Source organism: Dermacentor variabilis, chromosome 9 (genome assembly GCF_050947875.1).
Source record: "Dermacentor variabilis isolate Ectoservices chromosome 9, ASM5094787v1, whole genome shotgun sequence".
In the NCBI taxonomy this organism is placed as follows: domain Eukaryota; kingdom Metazoa; phylum Arthropoda; class Arachnida; order Ixodida; family Ixodidae; genus Dermacentor; species Dermacentor variabilis.
In genome coordinates, this window is record NC_134576.1 from 151,209,370 (window position 1) to 151,227,394 (window position 18,025).

General features: G+C 44.5%; 1 long non-coding RNA gene and 1 other non-coding gene across 2 annotated transcripts in view; both read right to left on the reverse strand.

The window, feature by feature from the left end:
• Window positions 1-18,025, reverse strand: part of LOC142557842 (uncharacterized) — a 33,309-nt gene continuing 15,284 nt past the window's right edge. The window contains exons 3-4 of the long non-coding RNA XR_012822870.1: window positions 13,879-13,948; window positions 1-18 (exon numbers count right to left, since the gene is read on the reverse strand). This is a non-coding gene — a long non-coding RNA (uncharacterized LOC142557842). The remainder of the gene's footprint in view (window positions 19-13,878; window positions 13,949-18,025) is intronic.
• Window positions 7,109-7,181, reverse strand: TRNAL-CAA (transfer RNA leucine (anticodon CAA)). The gene has a single exon. It is a non-coding gene; the product is annotated as a tRNA-Leu (tRNA).

Genomic DNA, 18,025 nt, shown 5'->3' on the forward strand with positions numbered 1-18,025 from the left:
CACATACACATCTAAATCCTAGAAAAGAATGACAAAATGAGATGCAGCCTTTTCCAAAAGTAGTACTGCTTCTTGTTGCTCTACTGTTAGGAATGCTTTCATGGTAGCACTGTGAAATCAAAGTGTCATGCTGTTCTTATTAGAACAGGTGTTTGAAGTAGTATGTGAAGAAACAAAAATTATTGCTCTGAATATCCAGTGTTATATTGCAATAAGCACACATTATAGCCATTCAGAAAAGGTATCTTGTCCATTAAAATTTTCCTGCTTAACATTCTTAAATGATTTTAATGTAATGTAAATAATATTATCATACACTCTCACAACTCAATACATATAACGAAGTTGCATCCGATATGAAAATACCTTCATTACCTTCAATACCCATTGTGAGCATATATTCATTACATGCTGATATTGCCAATATACCTTTTAGATTTACTTCATTATACCCAAAATGTCATTATATCCATGTTAATTAAATTGAGGTTCGATTGTGTTGAGATACGGACACAACCTTAATGTTAGTTGTTGCTGTGTAGCCTCGTATACAGATGGCATGGGCATAATTTTAACTTAATGCTAATTATAGTTAAACCTAGATATAACAAAGTAGATAAAATCTACTTTGTTATATCTACAGAAGAATGGGCTGGGGTGCGTTTGGCAGGCATTCTGAGATCATGAACAGCAGGTTGCCATTATCCCTCAAGAGAAAAGTTTATAACGAGCTGTGTCTTACCAGTATTCACGTACGGGGCAGAAACCTGGAGGCTTACGAAAAGGTTTCTATTTAAATTGAGGACGGCGGACGGCGCAACGAGCTATGGAAAGAAGAATGATAGGGGTAACGTTTAAAGGATAAGAAAAGAGCAGATTGGGTGAGGGAGCAAACGCGAGTTAATGATATCTTAGTTGAAATCAAGAAAAATAAATGAGCATGGGCAGGACACGTAATGAGGAAGGAAGATAACTGATGGTCATTAAGAGTTACGGAATGGATTCCAAGGGAAGGGAAGCGTAGCAGAGGGCGGCCGAAAGTTAGGTGGGCGGATAAGATTAAGAAGTTTTCAGGGACAACATGGCCACAATTAGCACATGACCGGGGTAGTTGGAGAAGTATGGGAGAGGCCTTTACCCTGCAGTGGGCGTAACCAGGCTGACGATGATGATGAGATAAAATCTGCAATTTGCTTCGTTATATCAAAATTTCGTATTGAAATTCGACCTTTTATGCAAGTAAGTACAGTTGCCGATTAATTTTTCTTGCACGGAAAGGGGCCACAGAATGTTCCAAATTATCAGGAAATAAAAAAATGCAAATTTGAATCAGAAAACAATTCATTTTGATGAATTTGGGAGTCGGTGACAAATGATACGGTTTCATGCCACATTGGCGATATCTTCACATCGGTGCTGAACTTAAACTTACAGCGCAAACATCTAAGACGGACTACAAAAAAAAGATACGACACACACACACAGTGTGTGTCATATCTTCCTCTTGTGGTCTGTCTTAGGTGTTTATGCTGTAAGTTTAAGTTCAGAATTATGTACCAACTAGGCCCAAATGAAGTTTTACTAAAATTCACATCGGTGGTATGAATTAAGTGAAGCCAGCCACGCTTTCGCGTGCACTCTGCGCCCGCAGCTGACAGTGTCGCCTGCACGGGGACAACACTATCAGGAAAAGTGCCGGCAGCAGGGAGCGAATGCTTCGTCTGCCTCTCGCTCTAATGAGTCACCGAAACTCGAGATTACGCAACCTCCAATACTACACGCACAGGAAGACAGCTCACATGATGCCTCGCCGTCTCGGCACGCCCACTCTTTCCACACGCGGCAGATTACACCTAAAGCGGCATGCGCGGCTGCTTGTGCGCTCAGTCGCGCTTACAGCCATGCACAGCCACGCCCAAAACGGGTGCCAGAAATAGCGAGCACGCCAACTTATCGCCAACCCTTCGCCCCGAGAGTGCTTTTGTGCATGACAGCAACAAGCGATGGCTTCGAGTGACGGATCGGGCTGTTGCTTGAACAGATCGCTCAGTTATGCAAATCTAGAATTCGTTGCTCATCGCCTGGAAGTGCTATGAGCGACTAGCCAACAGTGTGAAGCCAGAACTGGATGTACGTTACTCAAATACTACTGACTGTCGCACGGAACGAGTAAACGATTGAATCTTTATATGTGCAAGAACAAGAACCTACTGCAAGACCGTCAGAAATATTTTATGCTGCTCTTTATAGTAAAATGCATCAACTTCAATTAATAAAGCACGCGTCACGCTAGTTTCTGTGCATATTTGCTGCCCTCATACTGGCAACACCAGGGAAATGTCACTCTGTGGTCGCTCACATGGGGTACGATTTGTAGGCAACGAGCGAATGCGACAGCCATCTCCATCGCATCGCTTGTCGCTGTCGTGTGCAAGATCGCTTGCATGGGGTTTATACTTTTACTATAGAGGCTAGAAGGTTATAACCTTCTAGCCTCTATACTTTTACTGTGAGCCTCGCTCCCCTCCCCGTCTTTCCCTCTGCTCGCGAGGGAAGGTGGCACTCGTGAAGCCGCCATCTTTTTTGTCTCACCCTCGTACACTTTCACTCGCACCTAAAGCCTTGAGGCTAAACCCCACGAGAGCAGTTTTGTGTGCGATGGTGACAAGCGACGGCTTCAAGCGATAAAACAGGCTGTCGCTTGAACAGATAGCTCTGTCCTGTCGCTCGATTGCTCGGTTACGGTGGCTAGAAGTTGTTACGTGACGCCAACGGGCGGCGAGCGCCGCTCCTCTGATTCACGTCTTGCATAGGTGGCGTTGCTCTCCGCAGCGCGATGCGCGGAGCGTCTGACACGTTGGGTTAGGCTGGCCATAGGCACCTTTCAGCAATTTCTGTGTGATTTACGTTACAAAGAAGTCCTATTTCCTCAATACAATGTGCAATAAATGCTGTTTTGGCGACCCGGGTATGGTTGCTGAGGTTCGTGACTGTTTCTGCTGTGCTCCTTCATTAGTTGGAGCTGGCCATCGTGAGCTCGGACTTCGTATGAGAATCATGAGTTTTCTCCCTATTGAGTGCGGTGCGATAATCAATCGCTCTCAAAAGCTGAAACTACATGTAGCACTTTATTCCCTATAGGCCTTTATGTCATCACTTGCGCTTTTAACTTATCAGCACATCCTCCAACTAATAAAGGAGCACAGCAGAAACAGTCACCAACCTCAGCAACCAAATGCAGGTTGCCAAAACAATTATTGCACGTTGTATTCAGGAAATAGGACTTCTTTTCAACACAAATCACAGATAAATTGGACATAACTGAAACTTAATGTCAGGTATAAAAAAAATTGTTTGTAGCAAGGTTCTCAAGGCACAAATCAGAGCACTCAATGCTGTTTTAGCATTTTCATTTGCTCCCACGCTTTGTCCCGTTTCGAGAACGTCATGTGCCAGCCACGCTGTCATTGGCTGCAGCCAAACGATGGTGCAGTTTTCGGATGCGCCGGACGATGAAAACCTGCCCGCTTTGTCGTACGCCGGGCGTCTGATTTGACGCTTCGGCACGGCAAAACACCTCAATTCTGGCTGCTGCTCTGGCGCGTTGGATGCCGAATCAGACACCGAATTGAGCCGTCTGTCTCCCGGTATTATTGCCTCGGCATTCCTTCGAAGCGGATGAAAAATTTTGTTATATTGAAATCGCATACACACTTCGTTATATTGAGGTTCTAAATTCATGGTGTTCCATGGAGATGGGTGCTGACATATGGGGCAGAGACTTGGAGACTGACAAAGAAGCTTGAGAACAAGTTAAGGACCATGCACAGAGCGATGGAACAAAGAACGCTAGCCATAACATTACGAGACAGAAAGAGAGCGGTTTGGATCAGAGAGCAAACGGGTATAGGCGATATTCTAATTGACATTAAGAGAAAAAATGGAGCTGGGCAAGCCATGTAATGCGCAGCTTAGATAACCGTTGGACCATTAGGATTGGTACCATTCTCTTGGTACCCAGAATGGGTACCAAGAGAATGGAGGCGCAGTCGAGGACAGCAGAAGACTAGGTGGGGCGGTGAAATTAGGAAATTCGCGGGCGCTAGTTGGAATCAGTTGGCGCAGGACAGGGGCAATTGGAGATCACAGGGAGAGGCCTTCGTCCTGCAGTGGACATAAAACAGGCTGATGATGACGGATAAGAAGGTATGAAAAGTTAAATACTTCATTATATCGAGAATTTTGTGATACTTAAAGTTCGTTATATCGAGTTTTAACTGCACTTACTTTGATTTTATGGGGAATGTACTCTACTATGTATTCAATACCATGACTACACTATGTGTTAGTTCCAGCAGTGATGAATTTCACAACATTAACAGGCTACATACGGACACCTACAAAACTCCCAAGCTCTCCTACAACTAGCTTGTTATTTAAGAAATGCTTTAAATTTCTTGCTTTGTGAGGCTGAGGTAATGGGCCCATATTTTTAAGTGTCTCGGTGTCACCTTTGCTATGCCTAGTTCCTAGAAAACACTAGCTTTCAGATCAAAGTACTGTACTCGATATTTTACATTGCACGGCAGATTCCAGTAAAAGTGAATTACAAAAGGGTGATCAACAGTAAGCATGTGGAGAACTGTGGTTTACCAGAAGAACTTGTTCCTGGGCTAGTTGGTGCTTAAGTTTGCTAAACATGTCGTTTCTGGCACAAAGTATGGAAAATGAAACAAAGGCGGACACGTGGCACTCCTCTTACCTGCCCCCCTTTTCTCATGTTCCGTACTTTGCACCAAAAACAAAATGTTTGGCTTGCCAACCTGGAAGTTACCTTAATTGCAATTGTTGCAGAAAGAACAGCGCTTCAAGGCAGGACTCAAAGAAGGAACAACACACACTGCACTGCGTGTGCGTGGTTCCTCCTTTGTGTCCCGTCTTGAAGCGCTGTTCTTTCTGTGATAATGAACCAACCAGCCTGTCAGTCAATCCTAACAAAGAATTGTTGCATTGAGGGGCACGCATATATGTGCTTTGCAGTTAACCTGTGGGTGAAAATGTGGACGTGACGCGCAATTTGGTCAGTTAATAACACTTAGTGAGAAAGCTAGGATTTCAACACTGTTCCTCAAGGTTTCAAAGCTATCCCTCCACCAATTGGCCAAGGCACCAAGGCGGTTTTACATAACAAATTGTAGGCCTTTGCATACCACAGATTGACAGCAGTGTCACACATATTTTAATAAATCTGAGTTAATGCATCTGTTATCTTGTGAAGAGGAGAAAACAAAAATCCTAACTGAATGTGTTGAGCTTGTAGTGGCCAAGAGGCACACCAACAGACGGGACAAAAGAAATCTACGAGCCCTCCTGCAAGCAACTGCCACTGTGGAAATCAAAACCTCAGATGACGAATATTAGAACGACAGAAAACTGAGCTAGTTGGTAAGGATTCATTATGCAAAATAGAAGTGAGGCGTGCAGACAGGACACAAGAGTAGAGAAGTGGACAACACGTGTTCTCCACTTCTCTACTCTTGTGTCCTGTCTGCACGCCTCACTTCTATTTTGCATAATGGATGACGAATAGCAGACGTAGCTTTGGGGTAAAGAAAAGCCGCATTATAAATAACCCTTAAAGGTAAATCTTAGCTTCAGGCTAGCTCATTTATAATAATTCCTGTTTTGGTTTGAAACATGAATCATGTCTACTGCTCATCAATGGCTTTACACTTCTAAGACGAGCCACACGAATTCAAAATGATTATGCATAGCACAGACTTCCATCCATGATGGTCATAATGGTGCTTTAAAAATGGCATTTTCCACTGACAGGGACAGCGTATACAAGAATCAACAACGAAAATGCATCATTCCAGAGGCATCTTCATCCATCAACAGTGGTAGTACTACTGAATTAACCTGATTCTGATTGGTCTGGCCAGAATAAGTCAGCATCAGTAACAGTGAAAATGAGAACAGCAATCCTCCAGATGCGTGGACTTGATTGATTCATACAATATCTTATGTGTGCCTCCTGGGCACAAGGCAGTTGTACTTTACGCACCTAACATTAATTCAGGCAGAGCTATTCAAAGGCTCTATGAGCTGTGCAGTGTAAGATAGCTGTAGTGAAAGTCACCTACAAGAATCTGAAAATACAAACCCCAGCCACACAAAGCAGCAGCCAAGAGCCAAAGTTCATTATTGCAGTAATATTATATAGATTATAACATGGTCAAAGCATGCGCTATTCTGTTAGCAACTAGCATGGAACTGACACTTATCTAAACCGAACCAGTTGTTTAGGGAGGTGTAGAAACAGCAACAGGGTCACTTCTTTATTTCTGTATTTATTTTGTCTACGTTAATATGACACAGTGCGAAACCAAGCTTTTCATTGTTTTTGTCACCATGCTCCAAGCGGCTCCTTCGACAAACATTGTGGGCTCACTCTACGTCTCCACGCGCGGTCTCGGTAAATCGCCCCACAAGGGGTCTTCACGACATGGCGTGCAGCGAAAGGCCGGCTGGTTATAGCCATCCTTGCCAAACTTGACAACCTGGCTGCTTCATTCCACCGTGCACAATAAATTTTCTCTAGAAATGCATGTGTCGTAATCGTCATATTACTTGTACAGATGTACTAGCAGTGCATCATCCACTGTAGTTCAAATCTGAGAGTGTGTAACAATTACTTGAGATCACATTCTATGTTTGCTTATTTTTCTTATAATTTCTTATGCTAAATATTATAAGTGCTGTACCCTGTATGCACCACCGATGTGTGACTGGGGCTCGGTCAAGCTGTCATTAGGCATCTTTTTCCCAGTCACATTTTTTTCATTGTATGTTTTCTGTTTTGGTAAAAATAAAGTCATTGATGGATAAGTATGGAGCTCTCTATCTCTCAGGAACATGAGGCATCCAGGACAGTTAATGCATTTATTGCCTAAAACACTACGCCATAAAATACAACACTGCACTTATGTCACAAGAAGCCAAAAAACATTGACACCAAGGACAACACAGCAGAAATTACTTGTGCTAAATAAATGAATAAAGAAATGATAAATTAATGGAAATAAAAGTGGATGAAAAAACAACTTGCTGCAGGTGGGAAACGATCCCACAACCTTCACATTTTGCGTGTGATGCTCTACCAATTAAGCTACTGCGGCGCCGTTTGCCCATTCACTTTCTTGGGTATTTATGTTTCCCTGTAGAAACCTGGGAGTGTTAGCCAGCGCCACCACTCACAGACCTTAGCGGGGGGCGTGGAACGTCCTTTCTGCCGCAGGCGTCATGAGAGCATGATCTTTTTGGGTGAAGGCAACCGGTCAATAAACCCATGCATGCTACCTGAAGGCGTCAATGTTGCCGGATTCGAGACACTGCACTTACATGCACGGAGCAGACTCAGTGTCCGCTGCCCCGATGGCGGAGGAAGGCAGACGCAGCATTGTGTCAAACAATGGTTCACACATGCGAGCTGAGATATGTTCGCAGACACTGCCTTGCGCTTTCCAACACTGACTCTGGTCAGCGACGGTTCAGACACAAAATGTGACGCACCAAGCACCTGCAGCTACCGCAAGGGCAGAACGCAGAGCCGCTCTGCAAGTCACATTGACACTAGCTGGCAAAGCACGTGAATGCCCCAAGGCTGGAACATTGAGGACACAAAAAGATGGTTGCTCATGTATCGTGCCGCTTGTACCTCATGGCCGTCGTTCATCTTTTCCGGTGCTCGACTCACCGTGCACCGCGACCACGCTGGCCCAGCCAAAGCCTCTCCCCTGTGTCACAACCCAATCAGACGGCCGTGTTGAATGGCACCTTGGGATGCGGCCATAGCGCTCCGGAAGACTAAAGCCCCTCATTACATGTTTCGCCGACCAGGTTAAGTAGCGCCAACCTACCCTCCTCCTCTGCGCTCCTCCCTCACTCACCCTCTCAGCTTCCAGCATCAAGCAGAACTTATGTAGTATTAGCTTCTGGTTTTAAGCGGAAGTGACATCACAGCTGCATAAAGGCACGAGCGTACTACAAGCAAAAATTTGTGGACCAGAAATCCTGGAAGCAGAATAACTGGAAATGGAAACCTTGGAAGCAAAAACTGCGGAAGCAGAACTGGTTTGAGTGACTAATCAGGGAAGAGCGGCACACGTCAAAGGTTATTGCTACTTAGCAAAATCAGCGGTGGCACGTGGACGAAGGGGCCTTAGGAAAAACAGCAAAGGGCCAAGGGATAGGTGTTCGGGAGGTGCTTCGCACTGGAGAATGAGCCTGGAGGCACAGCAACCACTGTGTCCGCCAGACCGAAAGAACTCCCACAATGTGAAAGTTTGGTTCATACTGAAAAGCATGAGCTGGCAGTGTGTGCCATGCCACCTCTCACTGGAACTGTGGAGAAGCCTGCCACATGCACCCAGAGCGCAGTGGGACACATCCAATGTACATCCTTTGCGAACCCTAGCGGATTCTGTATACACACTCTTACGTATACGTAACTGTCATAAAATTTCAGAGACAAGTTGAAATAATCGACGGTATGAATTATCCGTCTTTGCTATAACAAGGCTTGACTACACTGCCACAGGAACGACGTCCCTGAGGCTATTTGCTGCACAAATCCCTAAAAATGCCACTGCTCTCAAATTGAACATGGTTAGTGAACAGGATCAGAAATTGTTGGCCCTGATGCAGCAACCTAGCAGTAACCCCTACAAAGTAATAAGAAAAATAACTGTCCAAGATAGCTGCTGTTAGATATGGGACCTTTTCCTGAGCCTACTTCGAGTTCACCAGACCACATCGAATCGCACCACAGCTAATTAAGGAGCGCAGAAGCACGGATACCACATTCCCGAGGCGCAGCACGTGCAAACAAGTTGGCGTCCCCCTCCTCGTGTGCCGCAGGTGGAGCTATTCACTGCTTGACTCTTCCTGAAAGTGAAGCGAGAGCCTGGCACTGTTCCAGGTAACGTGGGTCAAGACGGCTGTAAGGCACTGTGAAACCCTGTCCGCCTTGGTCCGCCGTCACCCCCATCCGCCTATTGTGACGGTGCATTGCAATACCGCAGAGAGAAGTAAGCACTCTGACAATTGGGGACCAAGCAGGCGACTCTCTCCACCGGGTGACACAATCGCACAGGCGCCTACAATTGGCCGAAAATGACGACACCTGAGCGGGCTCGCCGATTGGCCGAAAATGGCGTCACCTGAGCGGGCTCGCCCATTGGCCGAACGTGACGTGTCTTCGAGACACCGAAGGGCTTAAAAGACACAGACCGGGAGCAGCAAGAGAGCATTCCTAGAGCATTCCCTGATTCATCTCTTTCGAGCTTCTTGCCACCGGCCGCAGCGTCCGAGTTGCTGCCGGCCCGTAATGACTTTTAAGACTTAATGTACGCTCACTGTAAATAATGTAAATAAACCTTCCAAGTTTTTCATCTCAAAGTCCTCCTCAACTCTTACACTGCTTATACCAACTCACAGAAAGAGGCTTGTAGTACTGGTGAACACACTGTGCTCCAGCAAACATGGACAGCATTGCGGCTCCAGCAAAGCGCAAGAATGCAGGCCAGGTAAGTCCATATGGCATTGTGGAAACCCCTTCACTGCAAAGAACACTAACAACAAAAAGATTATGAGTCGCCATTAATAATTAACTGGATCAATACTTGTTGCTGGGCTAGTAGGTTTATTTTATTCTTTGAAGAGGCAACCAAGGGTGGAAAAAAGCTTTAGGACAGGAAAGTCACTCGCAAACTAATTTATCAATAAGCAGATGGGATCATATATATAGGTGAAGGTGGCTATCTGTGCACATATGCTTACGCACAATACTCGAAGTTTGCATTGTTGTTCAATCATACAGTGCATAAACTGTCATTCAGTGCTACATAAAGTTTAAGTATTGTGTGTAAGCGTATATGCACACATGGCCATCTTCGCCTATAAATATGATCTCGTCTGCTTTTTAATAAGCTAGGAGCAAGTGACACCCTTTCCTGTCCTAAAGCTTTATCCACCATTGGTTGCACCTTAACTTCGGAGAATTAAATAAAAGTTGGCAGAGCATCGCTGATATTCATAAAGGACAACGTGTCATGTGAAGTTCAACTATTTATATAATGTAACTAGTACACAGCTTTAACCTATCTCTTTTCTGTATTGTAGAATGAATGCTTATACATACAATGGAGTTGCATGCAGCTGCAGGAATTGGCAGTTAGTGTCAATGGGTGTGCGGCATTGAAGATGAGACAGTCTTCACCTCAGACAGGTTCCAACATGAAACCTGTGCCAAGCATGTGACGCCCCCTCGGGCAAAACCTTCGTTGGCCCGCCAGGCTCGCCAGGCTCGGTGGCCTGCCATGCTTGGTAGGCAACATTGGGCACCGCACAGCTGCTCGGGGGTCAGTCACCACGCTGCAGAGCATCCGTCTGACGGGGGGGTGCCTCAAGCCCTCGGGCGGATTGTGACAAAACCCTTTGTATTATTCTGCCTGTGCTGCTCGAAATGACATTAAACGTTGTGGATATGGTACAGTTTGTCTATCTGTGTGCTTATGGCTACAGTGTGATACGTGGTCACAGGCTGATCTCATGTGCACTTCTGAGCAGGTAATATATTTGACAGTGTTCTGCCAGGGACATTCAATAATCTCCTAGTCTGTCTTGGAAGCAAGAACTCTGTGATTAACGAAATATATATTCTTCAATTAAGCCCTTCAGATAATGCTTTTCAGACAATGCTTTTCAAGTGCTCTGTTCTGTTCCGTGGTAAGAAAAAAGTTGCCACGCCAATGGACACAGGGTTACACTTATAGCTTTCCCCAAAGAACATTGTAAAATGTTAAAGAAAGTTAGATGGAGGCAAGGTCTACAGAATCAGCTAAGTGGCTGGCGATCACAAACCCACATTCCATCATCCCTTGACTGAGGTTTCTGGACTCTGCATTAGCAAGCTTTCTTTTTTTTTTTTTGCTTAACCTTGCTCATTGCTTTTCTTCTATGGCTTCATGCATACAACTGGCAGCAATTGGGAACAACATACATGTTATTGCAGTTCTTGGTGTTTAGGTAATCCGTCAAGCAGCACCCCATTCCAAAAAATTGTCCCCTTGACCTTCCTGATAGAGGCAGTCTCGAAATGTGCTGGCAGCTAACGTGCGTGCTTTCAAGTCACGCTCTCTTGCTTGCTCCTAGGGCCTTATCGGCCCAGACACGCTCCATCTCCAACCAGTTGTAAAAGCTACCCTTAGTATGAGCATTCCGTGCGGCTATTCGGCCCAACATTCCATTCAATATTCCTTCATTTGAGGTCGAAACATTATAGGGACCAGCATAAGGAGACCACTGACAAGCACAATCGCCCATTATTGTTTCTATCATCCAGTACAACTGCCCAACTCTGTAGCAACCTGGGCAACCAAAACATGCCTCGCAATTTCCTACTCTTCTTTCATGGTTGCATCGACTAGTCCACCTTTTCACCCTTATGACCCCCCACAGTTCCCATGAACATTTTTCATTAATACTTGCAAACATAGCTCCCTCCTTTTTCAGAAAAAGATCACAACTCAATGTTTGATGCTGTCTGCCCCTAAAGACGTTGCCAACAAGCAACCACTAATGAGGCGCAAGACTGGCAATTATAGCCTAAAGGAAGATGCAATATTGTGAGTGCAACATTGTTACAATACTCTGTCTGTTGCATTGTACTTAGGCTAACAACTTACCGAATGTACACCACAGAAATACAGCATGGGCTGTGTAGCAGCGGGCTCCAGATTAACGTTGACCAGTTTGTCAATGTGCAAGATAATCAGTTGTTATCATGTGTGTTTGAATATCAACCCCACCAAACCGTGTGAATCAACCTCTCGGCCTTGAGTTGAGCACTAGACAAGCATAGGCACTACAGCATGTCACTGCTGCACAGGCCAATGTAAACAGTAAAAGCAATTCTGTGACCTCAAAGATGAGCTCTGGTATAGGTACTGCTGTCCTATGTAGTCATTTGTGTGTGTGTGTGTGTGTGTGTGTGTGTGTGTGTGTGTGTGTGTGTGTGTGTGTGTGTGTGTGTGTGTGTGTGTGTGTGTGTGTGTGTGTGTGTGTGTGTGTGTGTGTGTGCGCGCGCACGCGCATTATACAGGGTGTTCCAACTATCATGTGCCAAGATTTAAAAATATGCAAATGTCACGTAGCTGGACAGAACCAAGGTAAAGTTGTTCGCCGTCGATCTGACTATGTGATATACATCTCAAGAAATCTCATTTCTGTCCCGTATCAGAAACTTAAAGAAAGTGGCGAGTAGGCACGACACTGACATGGTATTTCCTGCCCACAAGCTTGCCCATCTTTGTAGTCATATAAACACAGCAGGTGATCAAAAAAAAAAAGATACTGTTTATCCCTTTTTCATAGGAATCGGTAGAACACGAAAGTGAAACGTGGCTTCACAGAAGCTGTTGCATATTTGCTTCATGAACTCACGATTCACTGCAGCAAAAGGCAAAAAAGGTGTGTGTATATCAAAAAAAGTGTGTGTATTTTTTCACCTCTTATTATGATGTTGAACAACATGTGGACAAAAATGTAACGACCAAAGCCAAGTGTGCTCCACAAGTGAGCCACAAGATCTTCTGCAACATCAGGCTTGGATAATATGCTTGCAACACACAGCCACCACACAGAGACGAGTGCTGTTTACTTCTACAGCACAGGCCAGTCGTAGTCTTGAAATGGTGAGTGTCATTTATTAGGACGAAAGCCTTAAGTGACTCAGGGGTCGAAAAATCCATTGTCCAGCGTTACCGGAAAATGACCATCTGGCATTAGGGCACCAAAATTCAATGGCACCAAAATGGATGGTGCCACCGATGACCATTGAGGGACTCGAACCCACAACCTTTGGTATTAATTAGGTATAATTTAAGGCACGGTTAATTAAGATAGAGTTAATTAATAGAGTCATACTCGCAACCTTTGGTGGGAGTCGAACCCATGGCATTTGGTGTTAAGGCACTCAAAACCAGAACTTAAGGTGTTAAGGCACTCGAACCCATGACCTTTGGTGCAAGTCGTACCCTCAACCTTTGGTTGGACTAAAATTCAACAGCACCAAAATTGATAGTGCCACTATTGACGGTCTAACCCACGACCATTGGTGGGAGCCAAATCCGTGGCCTTTGGTGTTACTGTGAAGTTAATTAATTAAGGCAAAGTTAATTAAGATATAGTTAATGAAGGCAGGCAAACCCACGGCCTTTGGTGGAAGAAAACAAGTAATAGTAAGTAACAACACATTTGAATGACACTGTCAAGTAATTTAATGAATGTCTCATGAATGTGCAGGCTTTCGCCTTCATTCTCTTTAGAATATGCTAAAGTGACTGTAAACATTCTTCTTTTGTAGGTGCATGCATAAACAAACAATTACTTCTTTCTTCTGCCTCACCAGAACAATCTTTTTTCTGTTTACTTCTCAAGAAGAGTTATTTGTTATGGTGATCTCAACATGTAATAGTGAACTACCACCAAAATTCGTTATCCTAAAAAGCCCTGTAAGAGAAAATTTTAGCTCTGAACTGTGCTTTCGCTGTTAACACCAGAAAATAGTATTGAAGCATCTACCTCCTTAGTAAGAAATAGCAAATGAAGAGATTTCGAATGCAGTTACAACAATAAGGCATGGAAGCAAGTTGTTGCCCCACTTGCCCATGCATGCTCTGTTACATACGCGACAGCATCGTGCTTGCACACAGTGTTCCTGATAAACAAGTCTTGCCAGCCGAGATGGAGGCAACCACTTCCTCATCAAGCAGCGTTATGATGCAAAACAGATTGGCAGGACAAACTTCTTACCAGGACTTGACTCACAATCTTGGCTCAGAGGCAACAATGTTCTTGGCTTGTCTCCTTTTAAATGTCACATCTGGAATCCACGTGCGAGCGAGAAAGAGTGAGCAGAAGGAACAACTCGAGAAAAGTTTTAAAAATGGCATGAGCAATCACGAAGCCGCCCTGCTGTCCTGGGATTAAAAAGTATGTAAAACCCTGTTAACTCAAAGTTGAGATACGTGAATTCACAGAAATATAAGCCCCTGCAGAATAAAAACAGGAACAGCGCAACACAGGACGAGCGAGCACAGAGCACAGGCTCATCCTGGGTTGTGCTGTTCCTGTTATTATTCTGAAGATGAACCAACCAGTGCCCTTGAACACACTGATGAGGCTGCACATTGACTACATAGAGCCTTTCGAAATAGGCACCAGTAGTCACGAAGTTTCTCGCAAAAGCTCAATATACCAGGGGCAGTATTTTCGGTAAATAATTTTTGCGAGACACTGTGTGCCTCAGCACCCGACACATTGGGCGCCTACTGGCAACAGCGATCCTTGCACAGGGCCGAGCAAACGGTGTTGCACATAGCCACCAAGGTGTCAAAAGCATAGTCACGCGAAATCGCTCGTATCCCAATAAAGAAATCAACCGGGAATAAGGCATCCGGGCCGTGATATTGTAGCCATGCCTTTTGCTCGATCCTATGCAACTCTTTCATCCACCATTTTCTGATGGTTTATTCCATTCACAATGTGGGCGTCGCTATCACCACTGATGAAGCGTAATAAGAAACGGCATTGGAAAAGGCATCACTATGAAATAGCAGCCCTGAACTTGTAACTTAAAAAAATGCCAAGAACGACACTCTGCCCACATTATTAATGACATCGCAGCCAGCCATGAACAGTGGATGATAGGAGTGGTGTAGAATGAAGCTTGCGGTCCTACTACTTATTGGCAATATTAGAGCTGTGCACAAAGCATGGAAACCTTTTGGAAGCGACTTTTTCCTACCATTTTCACAGTCGAGATTTCGAGATATCTGGAGATGACGCACAAGCATTTCAAGATAAGAGGTGAAAAATACATGGGGTTGACGCCAAGCCAGGAAAACAATTCAAAATAACTGATACTTCAATACATCAGAGTTCAAGTGAATGAGGGTTTACTGTAACAAATCTCCAACTGGCTTTGTGAGCGAGTAGTCAGCATAAAAATGAATAACGCTGAGCAGAGCACACGCAGCATTGCCTTTGTAGGCTAACAAACATTTTCAATGCTAAGCACAAATGCAGTTACTGAATTTAGTGCAACATCTTTTTGAAGGTGTACACTACAATTTAGCACACAGGTAAGAATGCTATCCTGCCTGAGTTTTCATGCAGGGAAAAGAATGCCTTTGTGCAGATGCGGCAAAGGAGGTGCACATGTTCGGAAGGAGCAGGCTTGAAGCATAGCACACTTGCATTAATTCAACTCCAGATAATCCGATCTTTTTATTTATTTGATCCCAACCGCAGTGCCTCTAGACGCCCATGCATTTCTATGGGCACGAACTTTTATTATTGCGATCGTAAATTTGGCCTTTGCCGGATAACTAAAATTTTACCAGTCAACATGCGCACCCCTGGCCCTTATGGTCACCCCTATGGTGACCCCTATGGTGACCCCTATGCGACCCCTTAGTGGCAGCGTGTCACGGCAGAGCTTAGGGGTCAGTGGATTCATTAAACATACGTAATCTCCCATTAAAAATACCTATTTTTGGCCTGCCCTATGAAGAATACTATGTCAGATTAGATAGCTCACCAATGCCTGCTTACAGTATTTGCCCAATTCTAAGCACATAATCTTTTCTGCAAGAATATTAGGCCTAAAATAGCATGTGCTGTGCAGTTGCATACAAAATTAAAAGCACGTTCAAGGCGGTTGTATGCTTTACCGTATAGCACAGCTGTATTGCGGCAAAGCTGACTTTTAAGAACCGTGCAGCAAAGCAGATTTTAGGAAACCGGCCGCCATTACACAACACATATTTTAGACCCTTGCCCATTTTTCTTGCTGAAAGTCGAGTGCACATAATATTTCTACTTTGTTTAGGAGCTTTATTGTCATTTCTAAGTGATTTTCCTACTTTGGACACATAAGAAGTGCACACAGGCTTGAATCGGACAAATCGTACTCGCAAATGAATCAGCGGTGTGCTTTGGCATTTTTTCTGCATCTTGTTTGATTCTACCAATCTTGATCAGTTTCGTCGATCCCATAAGGGTCAAATTAACGAAAGTTGACCTTAAACAAGCCCACTTGCAATGATCCGTTTTGCAGCACAAGTTTGCTGAAGACGCCCTCAAAGTCACCTACGAGGAAGTGAACGCAGGAACATTCTTTATGCAGCAAATTCTTGCCCAAGGCAAGTACTGTGGCTCACAATTGTTCCCTGTCCTGTGACCACAGTATCAAGGTCTATCTACATAACAGCAATATGTCAACAAGTTTGGGGAACTTAGAGCGGTATGGTACAGTACGTAATTTGCTGTGCAAAATTGATTCATTTGCTCAAAGCAGCCATCCAGGTGACTGCACAGTCCTTGTGCCACGGTGACACAAGATGGACCACTGCACATGCACCCTGCGTGTACGTACTGCCAGGCTATTCACTGTAGCCAAGCTTGCACAGATGTGATCCTCTAGAAGCTTCTTTATTTTAGGAACAAGTGCTAGCACTAAGGAGGGTTTCCACCTTGTCCGACCTGTTATATTGCGCTTCAATATTCCCAAATCAGCCCTCATTGGTGCTTTTGCTAGCACTAAGCAACAGCTGAGTTTAAGTGAAGCCACACCGTACGTGCACCACTTGTACATGAAATACGTTCCTTCCTCATTATGAGGAGTTGTCGCAGACTGCAAGGTCCAGTCAGTTGTGGTGTCCAAACCAGCCCACGCAGAGCACTCTGCTGGTACACAAGCTTGGCTGAAACTGCACAGCCCATGCGTGCAAGTGGTTCACGCCCCAGGCACAGTGCCAAACGGGCATCAAGGCATGGCTTGTCCTTTGTGGTGCTGCAGTGCAAGCTTCTATGACACAACACCCACTCAGCTTGCCATCATTCAGTTTACTCTCCCCGTTATCACGCAAGAGGCAACAGAAAGGGCAAACAACTGTGCAAACATGTCGGGAGTGCGGAACAAGGAGTGAAAAATATTTGCTCCCTTATAACTTGAGGAATTCTTAGTAAAAAGACTAATTTTAGTATCAAGCATTATCCAAGTTATTAGAAAATCATGTGAGCAAAGAGTCAACGACAGTATACAGCAACAGGTAAGAAAGCTAAAGGACAGTGCTTACTCTACTCCCTCGATAACATCATTTGCTTAAAAAAGTGTTGTGTGACTTGGGTAAAAAAAAGGCAGCTAAAAAGGACATTCAGCATAACAGAAAGGTGAACACCATTCCTTACACACACAAAAGTTCCCACAGCCTTAAAAAGAATGGGAAGAAGCACAGTGCAAAAGTGTTTCAGCTCCTTTAAAGGCCCAGGGACTGCGCAAAAGAGTAATTGCCACCACAGAAAAATAAAATATAAATAAATAAATAGTGCTAAATAAAGTATGTAAACAGGTCCTTGCAAAGCATAAACACCACTGTCAAAAGAATCGCTTTCATGTGTAGGAAATCATACAAAGGGCAGACGGGCCACTGCATCAGGTGAAGAGGGCACATGTATGTGAGAGAAACGCTCCAATTAATTCAAGTCAAACTAAATTTATTTTTTCTTCGACAGGAGGGGCCAAGACTAAAAGCCATAGAGGCTTGACTAAATGTCCGGACTCCCACGTACGTAGCAACACGCAGGAGTACAGGAAGCAAAACAAAAAAAAATGACACACAAGTAGAATTATGTTGGCACACATCGCTTTACATGACAAAGCAAGAAGAAAAAAAATGCGGATAAAATGCCAGGGCACAAATGTATTAAAACTAACCGCAGCAGAATCAAGATGAAAAATGAGCATCCTCAAATATGCTGCTTCTTTACCTTGCACAGCCACAATATAAAGCAAGAAAGCCTTCATCCTGCCCGGAAGGTCTGCTGTCATGCTGCGCAAGTGACACCCTGCCGGCGGTGAACAAAGAGCACAAAAGTGCGCACACACCGACTGCGA